The following is a 20,152-nucleotide window of genomic DNA, read 5'->3' on the forward strand; positions in this document are numbered from 1 at the left end:
CATATAAGTTAAATAAGCAGGGTGACAGTATACAGGTTTGACGTACTCCTTTCCCAATTTTGAACCAGTCCTTTGTTCCATGTCCAGTTCTAACTGTCGCTTCTTGTCCTGTATACAGGTTTCTCAAGAGACAGATAAGGTGGTCTGGTATTCCCATCTCTTTATGAATTCTCCACAGATGTTGTGATCCACAGTCAAAGGCTTTAACATAGTCAGTAAAACAGAAGTAGATGTTTTTCTGGAATTTCCTTGGTTTTTCTATGATCCAGTGGATTTTGACAATTTGATCTTTGGTTCCTCTGCCTTTTCTAAATGAAACTTGTGCATTGGAAGTTCTCGGTTCGCATCCTTCTGAAACCTAGCTTGAAGGATTTTCAGCATTACCATGCTAGCATGTGAAATGAGTGCAATTGTATGGTGAAGTGTTAGTTGCTCAGTCGTGTCTGACTCTCTGCAACCTCAGTGACTGTAGCCCACCAGGCTCCTCTGTCCATGGAATTCTCCAGGCAAGAATACTGGAGTGGGTAGCCATTCCCTTTTCCAGGGGATCTTCCTGACCCAGGGATTTAACCCAGGTCTCCTACATTGCAAGCAGATTTCTTTACTGTCTGAGTCACCAGGAAATGGTGGTTTGAGCATTCTTTGGCATTGCTCTTCTTTGGGACTGAAATGAAAACTGACCTTTTCCAGTCCTGTTGGCCACTGCTGAGCTTTCCAAATTTTGCTGGCATATTGAGTGCAGCAGTTTAACAGCATCATCTTTTAGGATTTGAAATAACTCAGCTGGAATTCCATCACCTCCACTAGTTTTCTTCATAGTGATGCTTCCTAAGGCCCACTTGACTCACACTCCAGGATGTCTGACTCTAGGTGAGTGATCACACCATCATGGTTATCTTGGTCATTAAGATCTTTTTTGTGTAGTTCTTCTGTGTATTCTTGCCACCTCTTCTTAATATCTTCTGCTTCTGTTAGGTCCTTGCCGTTTCTGTCCTTTATTGAGCTCATCTTTGCATGAAATGTTCCCTTGGTATCTGTAATTTTCTTGAAGAGATCTCTAGTCACTCCCATTCTATTATTTTCCTCTATTTCTTTGCATTGTTCACTTAAGAAGGCTTTCTTATCTCTCCTTTCTATTTATTCTCTGGAACTCTGCATTCGGTTGGGTATCTCTTTTCCGGTCTCCCTTGTCTTTTGCTTCTCTTCTCTTCTCAGCTATTTGTAAGGCCACCTCAGAAAACCACTTTGCCTTCTTGCATTTCTTTTTTTGGGGATGATTTTGGTCACTGCCTCCTATACAGCGTTATGAACCTCCATCCATAGTTCCTCAGGCACTCTGTCTACCAGATCTAATCCCTTGAGTCTATTCCTCATTTCCACTATATAATCATAAGGGAATTGATTAAGGTCATACCTGAATGGCCTAGTGGCTTTCCCTACTTTCTTCAGTTTAAGCCTGAATTTTACAATAACGTGGCCATGATCTGAGCCACAGTCAGCTCCAGGTCTTGTTTTTGCTGACTGTATAGAGCTTCTCCGCCTTTGGTTGCAAAGAACACAGTCAATCCATGTGATCATTTTGGTTAGCTTTCTGTGGTATATGCATTCTTTTTCAGATTCTTTTCCCATATAGGTTATTACAGAGTATTGAGCAGAGTTCCCTGTGCGCTACAGCAGCTCCTTGTCAGTTATCTGTATATGGTAGTGTGTATATGTCAATCTGTATATGGTAGTGTGTATATGTCAATCTGTATATGGTAGTGTGTATATGTCAATCCCAGTCTCCCAGTTTATCTTCCCCCCACCCATGCTTTTCCCCTTTGGTAACCGTAAGTTTGTTTTCTATGTCTAGGAGTCTATCTCTGCTTTGTAAATAAGATCATTTGTATCTTTTTTTTAGATTTCACATATAAGTGACATCATATGATACTTATCTTTCTCTGTCTCTTTCACTCAGTTTGATAAGCTCTAGGTGCATCCATGTTTTGGCAAATGGTATTATTTCATTTATTTTTATGGTTGAGTAATATCCCACTGTTATAATGTACCACATCTTCCTCATTCATCAGCTGATGGACAAAGAAATGTCATTTTGATTATTTTATAAGCATGGAGGAAAAATGAAGCATAGCGACACCACAAATATAAAAGCACAAACTAAGATCTTAAAAATCTAAACTATAAGTTAAAAAATAATGTAACAGATGATACGAGTCAGATAAAAGTCAGAGTCTCATATAAAATAATAAATCCATGTCTGTTTTGTTTAAAAGAGGCATACTTAGAGCATGACAATGTAGGAAGATAGAAATTTAAAAAATGGAAAGAATGTATCAAACAACACTAATCAAAAGAAAGTTGTCATCTTTATATTAATGTCAAAATAGGCTGTAAGGCAAAAGTTTATTAGGGACAAATAATTCTTACATGTAGATAAAATAATTTACTTGGAAGCCATAATTTTGAATCCATGTGAGCCTAAAAATGTGGCTTCAATCTATATAAAGAAACACTGAGAAAATTTCAAGGAAAAGTGGAAAATGGCAAAAGTGTAGCATTTTTTTAAAATGTAACAATCTTGGGCTAAAGTTATATAAGTGTGTGTGTGTGTGTGTGTGTGTGTGTGTGTAGATATACATAATAGTGATACAGGCATGCTGCTGCTGCTGCCGCCAAGTCGCTTCAGTTGTGTCTGACTCTGTGCGACCCCATAGACGGCAGCCCACCAGGCTCCCCCATCCCTGGGATTCTCCAGGCAAGAACGCAGGAGTGGGTTGCCATTTCCTTCTCCAATGCATGAAAGTGAAAAGTGAAAGTGAAGTTGCTCAGGTTGTCTACTTGAAAGTACATGGATAAAGATGTATCTTTACGTATGATTTATTGAACTATCAAATTAGTTTTTATAAAATACAAGGAAAAAACAGCAAATCTTTCAGCTTCTAAGGATTTTGCTCCTAAATGTAATCTCAACAAGTCCAGCTCTTCTTGTTGTTTTCGGGAAATGAGAGTCTAGTCTGGTCCTGTATAAACAACTCTACATTCATATGATTTTAGATACTCTCCTTCTCCAGTTCAATTGTCATAGGTGTGAAAGCCCACCACAGGAAAGCTTGATGTGGTTGGCTTCTTTCCTTTTCCTTGGAAATCTCCCTTCTTTACTTCCTAGAGGTGTTGTTGGCCAATGAGGAAAGGAGGTGGGGCATAAAAGGGGATTAAGGAAAAGGGAACAATTTTTGAAAGCTTACAGGGTTACAATCTGGCATGAAGCTTTGCTTTGTGGTCATACGCAAATTCTGGCTCGCTCTTTTAAGAGATACTTTTATGAAAATTTATTTAGAGACTTCTTGGCAATTTATAAATCCCTGGATTGGCTAACTTCTAACAGTCCACCTTTCTGTATTAGTCACCTTGTCTCTTCTAAATCATGCTCTTGGGAGTATCTCCCTCCCAAGCAGCAATGAAATCTTGAGAGAGCTATGCATCTATTTTTGCTAACAGATTCTGAAAGTACAGGCCAAATCCAGGCAGACCTCCGGCCAGGCTCTCATCTTTACTCATGAGTCAGGTACCAATTAGTATCCCCCAAGTCTAGGAAACACCTGTCGAGCTCTCTGATTGGTTCTTTTGAAACAGGCTCCTTGATTAAAATAAGAGTAGTATTAACATGACATTTGGATGGAGAGGAGAAATACCATGGCTCTGCAGCATTTCTTCCCCAGCCTCTTCATCAACACATAACCAATTCCCTAGACCAGTTTCATGTACCGTTGAAGTGAGTGATGATCTAATGGTTGTAAAACCTGCCCCACATTTTCTTAGAATGCCTAGCAAAGATGTCCATTGACAACTATGCAACTTCTGGAAAACACTAAGCCAACAATAAATGTCAGTTAGTATCTTATTACACACATTACCTTGCACTCATAATTTAAAGCCCAAAAAAACAGTGCAAGTCTCAACACATCTCAAAGAACTGACATTATACAGACTGTTCCTTTATCTCAGTGCAATGAAAACAGATATAACTCAATGAAAAGATGACATATTCATAGACTGGTAAATTTAAACACAATTCTAAATGAGTCATGGGTCAAAGAATTATAAGATTAGAAAGTAACTAGAATGGAATTACAAAGATAATCTCTACATATCAAAACTTGGGCACCTAAAATCTAACTTAAAGGAAAATTTAAATATATATATATAGTAGGAAAAAATTTTACCTATAGAGAGTAAGGATTTTAACCTTGATTAGATGTCAATAGGGTGTTGATCACAGAGTTTATTGTATTAGATTTTTATACTCTTTGTGACTTTTTGAAAAAAACAATTTTTTTTTACTTTATTTTTGAGAATATCTCGAGGAGTTTATTTTTTTGAAAAAATCTAGGAAAACTCAAGGTCTTAATGACAATGGTAGTTTTAAGTGCTGAAAGCTGAGGAAAAAAATTTTTTTTAAGCTTTGAGCTCCCTCTACAGGCCCAAAGAAAAACTTCCCAGATACAATAAGAAACTATAATAAGATAATAAACCCCATATAAAGGTGTTTTAAAATTCTCAGAACTCTTCACATTGCTGCTTCTCTTTAAGGCGAACATCCGTGATGGTGAAGCATTGATGTGTACCCACCTGCTGCGGGAAGAACCTATTCACTTCATCTACATTAGTTATGAGAGATACATTAGCCCGCCCCCTAGCGGACGTTTGCAAAAATGACACAAAGATGTCTTGCAAGATTAAATTATTAAATCGTATGCTTGAGAGAGCCCTGGTTGAGGCTCTCAATATTATTTAATCCAATCAGTCATTTTGTGCTTGAGGAAATGTAACTAACTTACTTATGACAATAATAGAATGTCTTCACAATGTGTATGTTTTTTCGTTTGTATTTTCTTGGTAATTTTTTGTTTAATTTCATTTGAGTACAGTTGGTGGCTCAGAGAGTAAGGATTCCGCCTGCATTGCGGGAGGATGTGGGTTCAATCTCTGGGTTGTGAAGATCCCCTGGAGAAGGGCATGGCAACACATGCCAGTATTCTTGCCTGGAGAATCCACATGGACTGAGGAGCCTGGTGGGCTACAGTCAGTAAGGATGCAAAGAGTCGGACACAACTGAGCGACTAAGTACAGCACAGCACACAGTTGATTTACAGTGTTGTCTTAGTTTCAGGTGTATAGAAAAGTGATTCAGTTATAAGTATGTACGTGCGTGTGTGCTAAATAGCTTCAGTTGTGTCCCACTCTGAGAACCTATGGACTGTAACCCACAAGACTCCTCTGTCCATGGTATTCTCCAGGCAAGAATACTGGAGTGGATTGCTGTGCCCTCTTCCAGGGTACCTTCCCAAAACAGGGATGGAACTCATACCCCTTACATCTGCTTGTATTGGCAGGTGGGGTCTTTACCACTAGCGCCACCTGCAAAGCCCAACACATATACCTATATTCATTTTCAGACTGTTTTCTCACATACATTATTAGAATATTGAGCACAGTTCTCTGTGCTATCAGTAGGTCCTTGTTGGTTGTCTATTTTATATTTATTAGGGTCTGTGTTTCCCAGGTGGCTCAGTGGTTAAAAAAAAAAAAAAATCTGCCTGCAATGCAGGTGACATGGGTTTGATTCCTGGATTGGGAAGATCCCCTGGAAAAGGAAGTCTGTTTTTCTGTTTTGTAAATAACTTCATTTGTGTCATTTTTTTAGATTCTACATATAAGTAATATCATATGACATTTGTCTTCCTCTGACTTACTTCACTTAGTATGATAATCTCTAGATCCGCCCACGTTTCTGCAAATGTCATTATTTCATTCTTTCTTATGGCTGAGTAGTATTCCACTCCATTCCACATATTCTTTATCCATCATCTTGTCAGTGAATAGTAGTTTGCTTCTGTCCTGTGCTAAGTCACTTCAGTCATGTCTGATTCTGTGACCCTGTGGACTGTAGCCCGCCAGCCTCTATCCATGGGATTCTCCAGGCAAGAATACTAGAGTGGGTTGCCATGCTCTCTTCCAGGGGATTTTCCAGACCGAGGGATCAAACCCTCATCTCTCAAGTCTCCTGCATTGACAGGAGAGTTCTTTACCACTAGCGCCACCTGGGAAGCCCAGGTTGCTTCTATGTACTGGCTTTTGTAAATAGTGCCGCAATGAACACTGGGGTACATGTATCTTTTTGAAGTATGGTTTTCTCTGGTTATATGCTCCAGAGTGGGATTTCTGGATCATATGGGAGGTCTATTTTTAGTTTTTAAGGAACTTCCATACTATTCTCCGTGGTGGTGGTACCAATTTCCATTCTCACCAACAGTGTAGGAAGGTTCTCTTTTTCTCCACACCCTCATCAGTTGCTTGTAAACTTTTTGACGATGGCCATTCTGACTGATGTGAGGTTATACTTCATTGTGGTTTTGATTTGCATGTCTCTCATAATTGATGTTGAACATCTTTTCGTGTGTTTTTTAGCCATCTGTATGTCTCTTTGGAGAAATGAGTATTTAGATCTTCTATTCACTTTTGATTGGGTTGATTTTTTTAATATATATAGAGAGAGAGCTACATAAGCTGTATGTTTTGGAGATTAATTCCCCTGTAGGTTGCTTTGTCTGTGAATGTTTTCTCCCATTCCATGACTTGTCTTTTTGTTTTGGGTTTTTTTCCTCAATTTATTTATTTTTAATTGAAGAATAATTACAATATTATGCTGGTTTCTGTCACACATCAACATGGATCAGCCGCAGATATACATATGTCCCCTTCCTCTTGGACCTCCCACCCCATCCATCACAGAGCCCTGGTTTGAGTTCCCTGAGTCATGTAGCAAATTCCCTGAGTCATGATAGCAAACAGGCTATCTATTTTATATATGTTAGTGTATATAGCTCCATGCTACTGTCCATCGTCTTTTTGTTTTGTTTATGGTTCCTTTGTTTTGCAAAAATTTTAAGTTTAACCAGGCCTGATTTATTTTTGTTCTTACTACTCTAAAAGGTAAATCCAAAAAGATGTTGCTGTGATTCATGTCAAAGACTGTTCTGCCAATGTTTTCCTTTAAGAATTTTATAGTGTCTGGCCTTACATTTAGGTCTCTAATCCATTTTAAGTTAATTTTCTTGTATGGCATTAGAGAATGTTCTAATTTTTTTTTCACATGTAGTTGTCCCGTTTTTCCAGCACCACTTATTGAAGAGACTGTTGTTTTCTCCATTATAGTTATGTGTCCTTTGTCATAGATTAATTCACCATAGGTACTTGGGTTTGTTTCTGGGCTTTCTACCCTGTTCCATAGATCAGTATTTCTGTTTTTCTACCAGTATCATGCTATTTTGCTTACTGTAGCTTTTTAGTATAGTCTGAAGTCAGGGAGCCTCATTCCTCCAGCTCCGCTTTATTTAATCAGGATTGTTTTGGCTACTCCTGGTCTTTTGTGTTTCCATACAAATTGTAAAATATTTTGTTCTAACTCTGTGAAAAATGCTATTGGTAATTTGATAGGGAATGCATTGAATCCGTAGATCACTTTGGGTAGTATAGCTATTTTTATAATATTGATTTTCTCAACCCAAGAACATGGTATATGTCTGCATCTGTTTGTGTCATCTTTTATTTCTTTTAACAGCATCTTCGTTTTCTGAATACAGGTCTTTTGCCTCCTTAGGTAGGTTTTTTCCTAGATATTTTACTCTTTTTGATGTGAGGGTAAATTGGATTGTTTCTTTGATTTCTCTTTCTGATCTTTCATTGTTAGTGTATAGAATGCAAGGGATTTCTGTGTGTTCATTTTCTATCCTGTAACTTGATCAAATTGATTAAGCTCATTGATGAGCTCTAGTACTCTTCCTGTAGTATCTTTAGGATTTTCTATGTATAGTATTATGTCATCTGCAAGCAGTGACAATTTTACTTCTTTACTAACTTGGACTCACTTTGCTTCTTTTTCTTCTGATTACTGTGGCTAGGACTTCTAAAACTATGTTGAATGTAAGTGATGAGAATGAATATCCGTGTTTTGTTCCTGATCTTAGAGGGAATGCTTTCAACTTTTCACTGTTGAGGATGATGTTAGTTGAAGGTTTGTCATCAGATCAGATCAGATCAGTCGCTCAGTCGTGTCTGACTCTTTGCGACCCCATGAATCACAGCACACCAGGCCTCTCTGTCCATCACCAACTCCCGGAGTTCACTCAGACTCACGTCCATCGAGTCAGTGATGCCATCCAGCCATCTCAGCCTCTGTCGTCCCCTTCTGCTCCTGGCCCCAATGCCTCCCAGCATCAGGGTCTTTTCCAATGAATCAACTCTTTGCATGAGGTGGCCAAAGTACTGGAGTTTCAGCTTCACCATCATTCCTTCCAAAGAAATCCCAGGGTTGATCTCCTTCGGAATGGACTGGTTGGATCTCCTTGCAGTCCAAGGGACTCTCAAGAGTCTTCTCCAACACCACAGTTCAAAAGCATCACTTCTTTGGTGCTCAGCCTTCTTCACAGTCCAACTCTCACACCCATACATGACCACAGGAAAAACCATAGCCTTGACTAGACGAACCTTTGTTGGCAAAGTAATGTCTCTGCTTTTGAATATGCTACCTAGGTTGGTCATAACTTTCCTTCCAAGGAGTAAGCGTCTTTTAATTTTATGGCTGCAGTCACCATCTGTATTGATTTTGGAGCCCAGAAAAATAAAGTCTGACACTGTTTCCACTGTTTCCCCATCTATTTCCCATGAAGTGATGGGACCGGATGCCATGATCTTCATTTTCTGAATGTTGAGCTTTAAGCCAACTTTTTCACTCTCCACTTTCACTTTCATCAAGAGGCTCTTTAGTTCCTCTTCACTTTCTGCCAGAAGGGTGGTGTCATCTGCATATCTGAGGTTATTGATATTTCTCCCGGCAATCTTGATTCCAGCTTGTGTTTCTTCCAGTCCAGCATTTCTCATCATGTACTCTGTATATAAGGTTTGTCATATATGGCCTTAATTATGTTGATGTATGTTCTCTCTATGCTCACTTTATGTAGAGCTTTATTTTTTGTCGTAAACAGGCATTGAATTTTGTCAAAAGCTTTTTCTGCATCTATTGAAAGGATCATATGGCTTTTATTCTTCAGTTTCTTTATGTGATGTATCACACTGATTGATTTGTTCATACTGAAGGATCCTTGCATCCCTCAGATAAATCCCACCTGATCATGGGGCACAATTTGTTTAATGTATTGTTGAATTTGTTTTCCTAGTATTTTGTTGAGGACATTTGCATTTATGTTCATCAGTGATATTGGCCTGTAATTTCCTTATTTTGTAGTATCTTTGTTCTGGTATTGGGGTGATGCTGGCCTCATAGAATGAGTTTGGGAGTATTGCTTCTCTGCAATTTTTTGGAAATAGTTTCAGAAGCATGGATGTTAACTCTTCTCTAAATTTTTGATAAAATTTGTCTGTGAAGCCATCTGGTCTAGACTTATTTTTTTGGTTTTAAAATCACTTGTTTCCATTTCAGTACTTGTGATTGGTCTCTTCATATTTTCTAGTTTTCCCTGGTTCAGTCTTGGAAGGTTGTACCTTTCTTGGAGTTTGTCCATTTCTTCCAGGATGTTCTTTTTATTGATGTATAGTTGCTTTTAGTGGTTTTTTATCACCCTTTGTATTTCTGTGGTGTCCACTGTAACTTCTTTTTTATTTCTAATTTTATTGATTTGCGTCCTCTTTTTTTTCTTGATGAGTGTGGCTAAAGGTTTATCAATTTTGTTTATCTTTTTCCAAGAGCCAGATTTTAGTTTCATTGGTCTTTTCCATTGCCTTCTTCATCTCTATTTCATTTATTTCTATGATCTTTATGGTTTCTTTCCTTCTGCTAACTGGGTTTTGTTGATTCTTCTTTCTCTAGTTGCTTTAGGTGTAAGGTTAGGTTGCTTATTTGAGATGTTTCTTGTATCCTGAGGTAAGATTGTATTGCCAAAAACCTCCCTCTAAGAAGTATTTTTCCTGCATCCCATATGTTTTGTATCTTTATGTTTTCATTGTCATTTATTTCTAGGTAATTTTTTATTTCTTTGATTTCTTCAGTGATTCATTGGTTGTTTAGTAAGATGTTGTTTATCCTCCATGTGTTTGTGGATTTTACTATATTTTTTCCTGTAATCGATTTCTAATTTTATAGCCTGTGGTTAGAAAAGATGCTTGATATGATTTCAATTTGCTTAAATTTATTGAGCCTTGATATGTGGCCCTAGATATGCTCTATCCTGGAGAATGTTCCATGTGCACTTGAGAAGAAAGTGTATTCTGCTGCTTTGGAATGGAATGTTCTATAAATGTCAATTAAGTTTATTAGGTCTAATATGTCATTTAAGGCCTGTGTTTACTTAATGATTTTCTGTCTTGATGACCTGTTCATTGATGTAACTGGTGTTAAAGTAGTTGTGTTACTGTTGATTTCTCCTTTTATGGCTGTTAGCCTTTACCTTATATGTTGAGGTGCTCCTATACTGAGTGCATATATATTTATAATTGTTATATATTTTTCTTGGATTGATCCTTTTGGTTATGATGTGGTGTCCTTCTTTGTCTCTTATAACAGTCTTTATTTTAAAGTATTTTATCTGATATGAGTATTGCTACTCTAGCTTTGATTTTCATTTGCATGGACCTTTTTCCATCCCCTCACTTTCAATCTGTATGTATCCCGAGATCTAAAATGCGTCTCTCACCGATAGCATTTATATAGGTCTTGGAAGGAAATGGCAATCCACTCCAGCACTCTTGCCTGGAAAATCCCATGGTCGGAGGAGCCTGATAGGCTCCAGTCCATGGGGTCACAAAGAATCGGACACGACTGAGCGACTTCACTTTCACTTGTTTTTGTATCCATTGAGCCAATCTCACTCTTTTGGTTGGAGCATTTAATCTACTTACATTTAAGGTAATTATTGATATGTATATTCTTATTGCCATTGTGTTAGTTGTTTCAGATTTGTTTTTGAAGGTCTTTTTCTTCCCTTCCTCTTTTGTTCTCTCTTGTGATTTGATGTCTAACTTTACTGTTGCGTTTGGATTGCTTTTTCTTTTTTGTGTGTATATCTGTTGTAGAATTTTGATCTGTAGTTCCCATAAGTTTTTGATACAGCAGTCTGTATATGTACAAAATTGTTTTAAGTTGCTGGTCTTTTAATTTCAAATGCATTTCCAATATCCTGCATATGTATGCTCCTCTTCTCACAATTGCTGAGGGGGAGGTATTTGTTTTTAAATGGAGGATAATTGCTTTATAATATTGTATTGGCTTCTGCCACATGACAACATGAATCAACCACAAATAGACATATGTCCCCTCCCTCTTGACCCTCCCCAGCCACTCTCCACCCTATCCTACCCCTCTAGGTTGTCACAGAGCAGTAGGTTGAGCTCCAGTATGGAGATTCCTAAAAAACTAGGAATAAAACTACGATATGACCAAGCAATCCCACTACTGGGCATATACCCTGAGAAAACCATAATTGAAAATACACATGTACCCCCAGTTTTAATAGCACTGTTTACAACAGCTAGGACATGGAAGCAATCTAGATGTCCTTTGGCAGATGAATAACTAAAGAAGTTGTGGTACAAATATACAGTGGAATATTACTCAGCCATAAAAAGGATCATTGGTTTTGACATCATATTTGTATGAGGCTGATTTCATACCTTTACTTCATGTTTACCTTTGCTGGTGAGCTTTCGCATTTATAATTTTCTTGAGTCTAGCTGTGGCTGGACTTGAGTGTTTTCTTTCCCATGTTATGGAAGTTTTTGGCTATAATATCTTCAAATATGTTCTCAGACCCTTTCTCTCCTCTCCTTCTGGGACCCCTGTAATACAAATGTTGGTGTAAATATAACTAGTATTTCTGATCAGATTGTGAAGTAGAGTGCTCATGTGATCATGTTAGCTCACAAAATCTTTACTGGTAGCTGGAATCAGGACAGAAAAATAAGAACTGCATATTCTCAGGGCAGCTAACAGCATGTGTAAAAAAGAGATGGTGTGAAATATTTAAAGCATTGAAAGAAAAAACTACCTATTAGAATCTGTACCCTGCAAAATTATTCTTCAAAAGTGAAAGAGAAATAAAAACTTTCTCAGCAAATAGAAATTGAAGGAATTTCCTGTCAGTAGGCTGCCTAGCAAGAAAGGTTAAAAGATATTCTTTTTCTGAAACAAAATAATGTATATTAGGAACACTGATCTACATAAAGAGAGGAAGAGCATTAGAGAAAGTAAAGTGATATAATGTTATCTAAAAGTGGGCTTAGATTAGTTGTAAATTGCTAACTCTAGTGTTGTTCAGTCACTAAGTTGTGTCCAATTCTTTGAGACCTCATGCCAGGCTTTCTTGACCTTCACTATTTCCCTGAGTTTGCTCAAACTCATGTCCACTGAATCAGTGATGTCATCCTCTGTCGCCCCCTTCTCTTCTTGCCCTCAGACTTTCCCAGCTTCAGGGTCTTTTCCAGAGAGTTGGCTCTTCACATTAGGTGGCCAAAGTATTGGCGCTTCAGCTTCAGCATCAGCCTTTCCAATGAATATTCAGGGTTATGTCCTTTAGAATTGGTTTGATCTTCTTGCTGTCTAAGGGATTCTCGAAAGTCTTCTCCAGCACCACAGTTTGAAAGCACCAGTTCTTCAGTGCTCAGTCTTTTTTATGGTCCAGCTCTCACATCTGTACATAACTACTGGTAAAAACCATAGTTTTGAGAATATAGGCCTTTGTCAGTAAAATGATGTCTCTGCTTTTTAATATGCAGTCTAGGTTTGTCATAGCTTTCCTTCCAAGAAGCTAGCCTCTTTTAAATTCATGGCTGCAGTCACCATCTGCAGTGATTTTGGAGCCCAAGAAAATGAAATCTGCCAGTTTCCACTTTTTTCTCATCTATTTGCCATGAAGTGATGGGACCACGTGCCATGATCTTCATTTTTGAATGTTGTATTTTAAGCCAGCTTTTTCACTTTCCTCTTTCACATTCATCAAGAGGCTCTTTAGTTCTTCTTCACTTTCTGCCATTAAACTGGTATCATCTGCATATCAGAGGTTGTTGATATTTCTCCTTGAAATCTTAATTCCAGCCTGTGCTTCATCCAGTTCAGCATTTTGAAGGATGTAATCTGCGTATAAGTTAAATAAGCAAAGTAACAATATATAGCCTTGATGTACTCTTTCCCAGTTTTGACCAGTCCATTTTTCAATGTTCAGTCCTAACTGTTGCCTCTTGTCCTGCATACAGGTTTCTCAGGAGACAGGTAAGATGGTCTGGATTCCCATGTCCTTAAGAATTGTCCACAGTTTGTTGTGATCCACCCAGTCAAAGGCTTTACCATAGTCAATGAAGCAGAAGTTGATGTTTTCTGGAATTCCCTTGCTTTTGCTATGATCCAGTGGATGTTGGCAATTTGATCTCTGGTTCCTCTGCCTTTGCTAAATCCAGCTTATACATCTGGAAGTTCTTGGTTTATGTACTGCTGAAGCGGTTGGATTGAAGGATTTTGAGTATAACCTTGCTAGCCTGTGAAATAAGTGCAATTGTATGGTAATTTGAACATTCTTTGGCACTGATTGCCTCTCTTTGGGATTGGAATGAAAATTGACTTTTCCCAGTCCTGTGGCCACTGCTGAGTTTTCCAAATTTGCTGGCATATTGAGTGTAGCACTTTAACAGCATCAGCTTTTAGAATTTAAAATAGTTCAGCTGGAATTCCATCACCTCCACTGGCTTTGTTCATAATAATGCTTCCTAAGGCCCACTTGACTCACACTCCAGGATGTCTGGATCTAGGTGAGTGATCACACCATCATGGTTATCTGGGTCATTGAGTTTTTTTGTGTGCAATTCTTCTGTGTATTCTTGCCACCTGTTCTTAATCTCTTGTACTTCTGTTAGGTCCATATACTATTTCTGTCCTTTATTGTGCCCATCTTTGCTTGAAAAGTTCCCTTGGTATCTCTAATATTCTTGAAGATATCTCTAGTCTTTCCCATTCTATTGTTTTCCTTTATTCCTTTGCATTGTTCACTTGAGAAGGCTTTCTTATCTCTCCTTGCTGTTCTCTGCATTCAGTTGGGTATATCTTTCCCTTTCTCTTTTGCCTTTCACTTCTCTTTCTTCAGCTATTTGTAAGGCATCCTCAGACAACCACTTTGCCTTCTTACATTTCTTTTCCTTGGGACGGTTTTGGTCACTGCCTCCTGTACAATGTTATGAACCTCTGTCCATTGTTTCTCAGGCACTCTGTTTACTAGATCTGGTCCCTTAAATCTATTTGTCAGCTCCACTGTATAAGGCATTTGATTTATACCTGAATGGCCTAATGGATTTAGACCTAATGGCCAAATATCCTTCTTTGAGCCTGAATTTTGCAATAAGGAACTGATGATCTGAGCCACAGTCAGCTCCAGGGTTTTTTTGTTTTTTTTTTTTCTTTTTGCTCACTGAATATAGCTTATCCATCTTTGACTGTAAAGAATATAATCAGTTGATCTTGGTATTGACCATCTGGTGATATCCATGTGTAGAGTCAGCTCTTGTGTTGTTGGTAACCATTACCAAAAAATTAAGTTATTGTTTATATATTGAGAAAAGAGAAAAAATAGAATCATATAAAAAGGTCAATTAAAATCACAGAAGCCAGAAAAAAAGGTGGCAGACAAAAAAATTAAAATGTAAAAAAAATAAGCCAATTAATAAAAAATTATATCAGAGTGGGTAAAAAGCAAGACCCAACTATATGCTGATTATGGATACTTTAAATATAGGAGATTTTAATTCCAATATCTCAGTTCATAAAATAGCAAATTAATAATTTTGTCAATGGAATATATAGATAATATAAGCAATAGGTAGGTAAAAGTGTTTTGCATGGAATTAAGTTCCATTACTTCATATTCTCTTTACATAGACATTAAAAATTGGAGCTAATTGGATATGTTTTAGGACACAAAATCTTAGTCAATTAAAAAAATTATATGAATAAGAAGTGTAAATATTATAAATAATTGGTTAACAAAAGCAAATGAATTCATTGGCTATTGGATGCAAATCAATTCAATAAGACAACTGGTAAAAAAATTAAAATGATGAAATAAGTAGCCTTCTTATATAAAAGCAATAATCCATTTGAAAATTCAATAGAAGAAAAGACCCTATTGACAATGGCAGGAAAAATATAAAATACTTAAGAAAAACTTATGAAGAAATATTTAAGTTCTAATTTTTTATCAGGGTACATAAAGACTGTTTTGACAAGACAGCATTATAAAGATGTCAGTTGTGTTTAATGCAATCTACTTGATAGGATCTCAATTAAAATTTATCATCTGAGTTTTGTTGTAGTATAGAAGAACTGATCATAAAGATCTAGTAATTTGATATGAGAAAGATAAAAAATTTCTGCACAGCCACACACACACACACACACACACACAAAGTCAAAACCCAAATTACGAAGAAGACAAAATATTTGCGATATGTATTATATATAAATGCCTAATTTCTTTACTGTATGAAGACTGCCTATAAACTAATTATAAAGTCAATAATATAATGTAAACCAGAGATCACATCAAAAGAAATACAAACAAAAATGCTTAATCTCACTCTTCATAAGATAAATGCAAAGGAATATTTTTTCCACCTGTAAATCAGCAAAGATTCAAATATTTGATAACAAACCTTAGTTGAAGAAGAAGTAGAGAAGCAGGCCTCATACCTTACTGATGAGGGTATAAATCAAAACATCCCCAATGAAGAGCAATTTGACAATATTTATCAAAATTCCAAAAACATATCCTTTGATTAAGTAACTCTACTTTTGGGAATGGCACCCCACTCCTGTACTCTTGCCTGGAAAATCCCATGGACGGAGGAGCCTGGTAGGCTGCAGTCCATGAGGTCGCTAAGAGTCGGACACGACTGAGCGACTTCACTTTCACTTTTCACTTTCATGCATTGGAGAAGGAAATGGCAACCCACTCCAGTGTTCTTGCCTGGAGAATCCCAGGGATGGGGGAGCCTGGTGGGCTGCAATTCATGGGGTCGCACAGAGTCGGACACGACTGAAGCAACTTAGCAGCAGTAGCAGTAGCATGCTTATGATGTGTAAAATGGCATGTATCCAAGTAGAATCAATATAGCATTGCTGATATTAGCAGAAGATTGAAATGAACTAAATGTTTAGGAATTGGCACAAGTTAAAGAAATTATTGGCAATCTAATCCATTCAATGGAAGTATCAATATATATAGCTCTTTATAAATGAAGTAGCAGAAACGAATGATGTGGAAATAGCTCCAAGGTGTGTATGCATATGTGTGTGTGCATGCATGTGTTACTGACCAGGGTTCTTGGCCTCCTTAATTAATAGAAATTGATCAGAGGCCAGAGGAGGCATTCTGGCAAGGTTTTATTGGAGTACCTACAGCTGTTGGGAGGCAGGGGTTAAAAACAAGTAACAGGTTCCCTCTTGGTCACTCACTCACTGAGTGGGTGGTAAGCCGGTTCCTTATATGGAATGAGGGTTGGGGTGTTTTCAGGTGTTGGGTCAGAGGGGTGGGTTAGGTGACTTGCCCACCCCTTTGTGGTGGTGTGTGCAGGGGGCATGCCTAGTACCCTGCTTTGCTCCTGACCCAACTTTCGTTCCTGGCTCTTCAGAAGTAGCAGTTAGGTTTTTTGGTCTTTTTTTTTTATCTTGTCCATAATTTTCCCCAACTTTTAAGGCATGCAGTTATTTTTAGTCCCTTATAGTTTCTTTGTATTTTGTTGTTCATGGAGATGTTTGTCCAGGTGCAAGCATTGCAGCAAAGGGTCCCAGGTTCCAGCCTGTCTCATTCCCCACTGAGAGATGCTACACCGTTATTCTTAAGGGGTAAGGGGCTGAAGGTCTCTTCTGAAACTTCTTTCTGTTGGACAGGGGCTGCAGATCTTAACCTACCCTAGAGGTATAGAAGTTTCCTGTTGATTATTCCAAAGAACTGTAGGGACCTGGGCCACCCCTGGAATGGGTTTAATAGCTTGAGCCATCGTGAGTGAGCCTTACTTCAAACTGTTAGAGCCTAGAAGACACAAACCTAACCAGAAGTTGAAACAAACAAGGGAAGAACAATAATACCCATTAAAGAGCCTAGAAAGGGAAGGAACCAGATTAACTTTGGGAAAGTGGAGTCACTCAGTCGTGTCCGACTCTTTGCGACCCCATGGACTGTAGCCTACAATGCTCCTCCGTCCGTGAGATTTTCCAGGCAAGAGTACTGGAGTGGGTTGCCATTTCCTTCTCCAGAGGATCTTCCCAACCCAGGGATCGAACCTGGGTCTCCCGCATCGTAGGCAGATGCTTTACCATCTGAGCCACCAGGGAAGTCCATCTTGGTCCACCAGTGGAGGCAATATTGCCTCTGCCAAAATTGTGAAGCCACTCTGTGCAGGCATTTATTTCCTTAATATTAACTTGTGCCTGTCCTGTTGCATTGATCCAGGGGCAGCAGGTAGTATTAGGCATCACACGAACTACCTTTTGATGGTGCCTGTCTTTTGGATAGGCATCTCAGGTTTTCCACTGGCTCACAGATGTATATTTTCCTCTGTTGTGACCTGTGGGGTTTCTGGAGGTAAAAGCTTTAGTCTGGACAAATGTACCCAACTAGGTATCCTTGCGGTTTGACAGCAGCGAATGTGGTCAAAATTACTTTACAAGGACTCTTCCATTTTGGCAATGGTTGGTCTTCAGGGGAGCCTCTTTCCAGGTTTTAAGAAGAACTTGGTCCCCAGGGTTTATTTGTGAACTGTTCCTTCCTCTGTATTTTTAATGGGAGCTGGCAGTGCTTTGTGGGCATAGTCCTAGATTGCCTTCTGAACTTGTCCTAGATTAATAATAAACCTCAGGGTCTGGTTCACTTCCTTCTTTAATGCAATGTCAGTAGTAAAAAGGCCTCTCATAGGTCATTTTAAATGTGCTGAGCCTCAGACCATTCCTTGGGGCTACACAGACCCTGAGGAGCGCAATAGAAAACAAGTTGGTCCCAGGTTCGACAGGTTCTTGGCAGAGCTTTGCTAAGGTTTTCTTTAAAGTATGGTTTATTTTTTTACCTGTCATGGTCGGGAGAGGGAGGAGGATGCCAAGAGGTATGTAGCTTGTAGTTTATCCCTAGCGTCATTGTGAGCCCCTGTGTGATTTTTGGCCATAGGACCAGTTATCACTCCGGAGGGACTTTGAAAGTCCAAACTGAGCAATTCTTTTCTTTAAAAGGGACTTAACCGACTTCCATGGCCTTTTCAGATCGGATGTAGAAGGCTACAACCCATTCTGTGAAAGTATCAATAAACACCAGAAGGTATTTATACTCTGATCATGAGGGCATTTGGGTGAAATCGAACTGCCAGTCTTCCTTGAGATATGTCCCTCGGTATTGAAGTGGCCTGAGTAACAAGGGAGAGATCGGATTGGCTTGTGAATTATTATGGGCTCATAAGTCACAGGCAAGTGTCACTTATTTTAGTGTTCTTTTAAGTCCCTTCCCTGAAAAAAGCCTTTTGCACTGAGTCCCATAGTGCATCCCTCCCATTAAGGGGTGGTATCATGTAAGCTCTTAGTTTCCATTGTTGGAATCAGGAATTAGAAACTTCCCTTCCTTTTTATATCAACATGTGCTTCCCTTCTCATAGCCCCATTTCTCAGCATGTTCTTGTTCCTGTGGGGAGTACTGGGGAGGCTGGGGGAGCCAACCACCAGAACCATAACTTGTTCAGGTTCCTGCAGAGGAGCTGCCTGTTTTGTAATCTAATCAGTTTTGCTACTTCCTTGGCTCACAGAACATCCATCCCTCTGATGGCCCCTCCAGTTGGACTACTGCTGCCTGGGTCAGGAGCTGCTCTCCTTCTAAAAGATCGAGAATCACATCTTTATGTTTCGGGGGTGGGGGAATTTCTAGCAGCTAACATGCCTCCTTCTTTGCAAATGGCAGCATGAACATGTAGCATATGGAACCCATACTTAGTAAAAATTTAATTTCTTATCCCTCCCTGCTTGCAAAGCTCTCATTAATGCAATTAGTTTGGTCTTTGATGTCTGGGGTGGCAGGGCCCTGGCTTCTGTGAGTTCATCTAGACGAACTAAGGCATACATACCCCGCCCTTTGGGTTACCATTTCTATAAAGCTGGTCCCATCAGGAAATCATTCGACCTCAGGACTGTGAAGAGGTTCATCTAGAAGATCAGATCAGCTGGAATAAGTTTGTTCTGTGGTGTGTATATACTGTTGTGCTGTCTCTACTCTCAACCACTGGAAGCAGAGTTGAGTTGGTATACCTTTAAGGTCATTTGGGGGTGTCCATTAGGAGGGCCTGATATCTTGTTAACCTTTCTTCAGCCAGTCAATGATGTCCTTTGACTTCAGCACAGATTGTACCACTGAAGAGTTAACCCATCTAAGTGTTGTCCTAGGGTGAGCTTGGAAGCCTCATCAACCTATAGGGATAGGGTTGTTCCTGTACAATGTTATGAACCTCTACCCATAGTTCTTCAGGCACTCTATCAGATCTAATCCCTTGAATCTATTTGTCACTTCCACTGTATAATCATAAGGGATTTGATTTAGGTCATACCTAAATGGTCTAGGGCTTTTCCCTACTTTCTTCAATTTAAGTCCGAATTTGGCAATAAGGAGTTCATGATCTCAGCCACAGTCAGCTCCCAGTCTTGTTTTTGCTGACTATATAGAGCTTCTCCATCTTTGGCTGCAAAGAATATAATCAATCTGATTTTGGTGTTGACAATCTGGTAATGTCCATGTGTAGAATCTTCTCTTGTGTTGGAAGAGGGTGTTTGCTATGACCAGTGTGTTCTCTTGGCAAAACTCTATTAGCCTTTGCCCTGCTTTGTTTTGTACTCCAAGGTCAAATTTACCTGTTACTCCAGGTATCTCTTGACTTCCTACTTTTGCATTCCAGTCCCCTATAATGAAAAGGACATCTTTTTTGGGTGCTAGTTCTAGAAGGTCTTGTAGGTCTTCATCAGTTCAGTTCAGTAGCTCAGTCATGTTCAATTCTTTGCAACCCCATAGACTGCAGCATGCCAGGCCTCTCTGTCCATCACCAACTCCCAGACTTTACTCAAATTCGTGTCCAT

General features: G+C 38.8%; 1 protein-coding gene and 1 non-coding gene across 2 annotated transcripts in view; one reads left to right on the forward strand and one right to left on the reverse strand.

Annotated features, from left to right (window-relative positions):
- Window positions 1-20,152, forward strand: part of PRRC1 (proline rich coiled-coil 1) — a 119,959-nt gene that overhangs the window by 26,666 nt on the left and 73,141 nt on the right. The window lies entirely within an intron of this gene.
- Window positions 17,315-17,386, reverse strand: TRNAR-ACG. Its single transcript has one exon. It is a non-coding gene; the product is annotated as a tRNA-Arg (tRNA).

Source organism: Bubalus bubalis, chromosome 9, assembly GCF_019923935.1.
Source record: "Bubalus bubalis isolate 160015118507 breed Murrah chromosome 9, NDDB_SH_1, whole genome shotgun sequence".
In the NCBI taxonomy this organism is placed as follows: domain Eukaryota; kingdom Metazoa; phylum Chordata; class Mammalia; order Artiodactyla; family Bovidae; genus Bubalus; species Bubalus bubalis.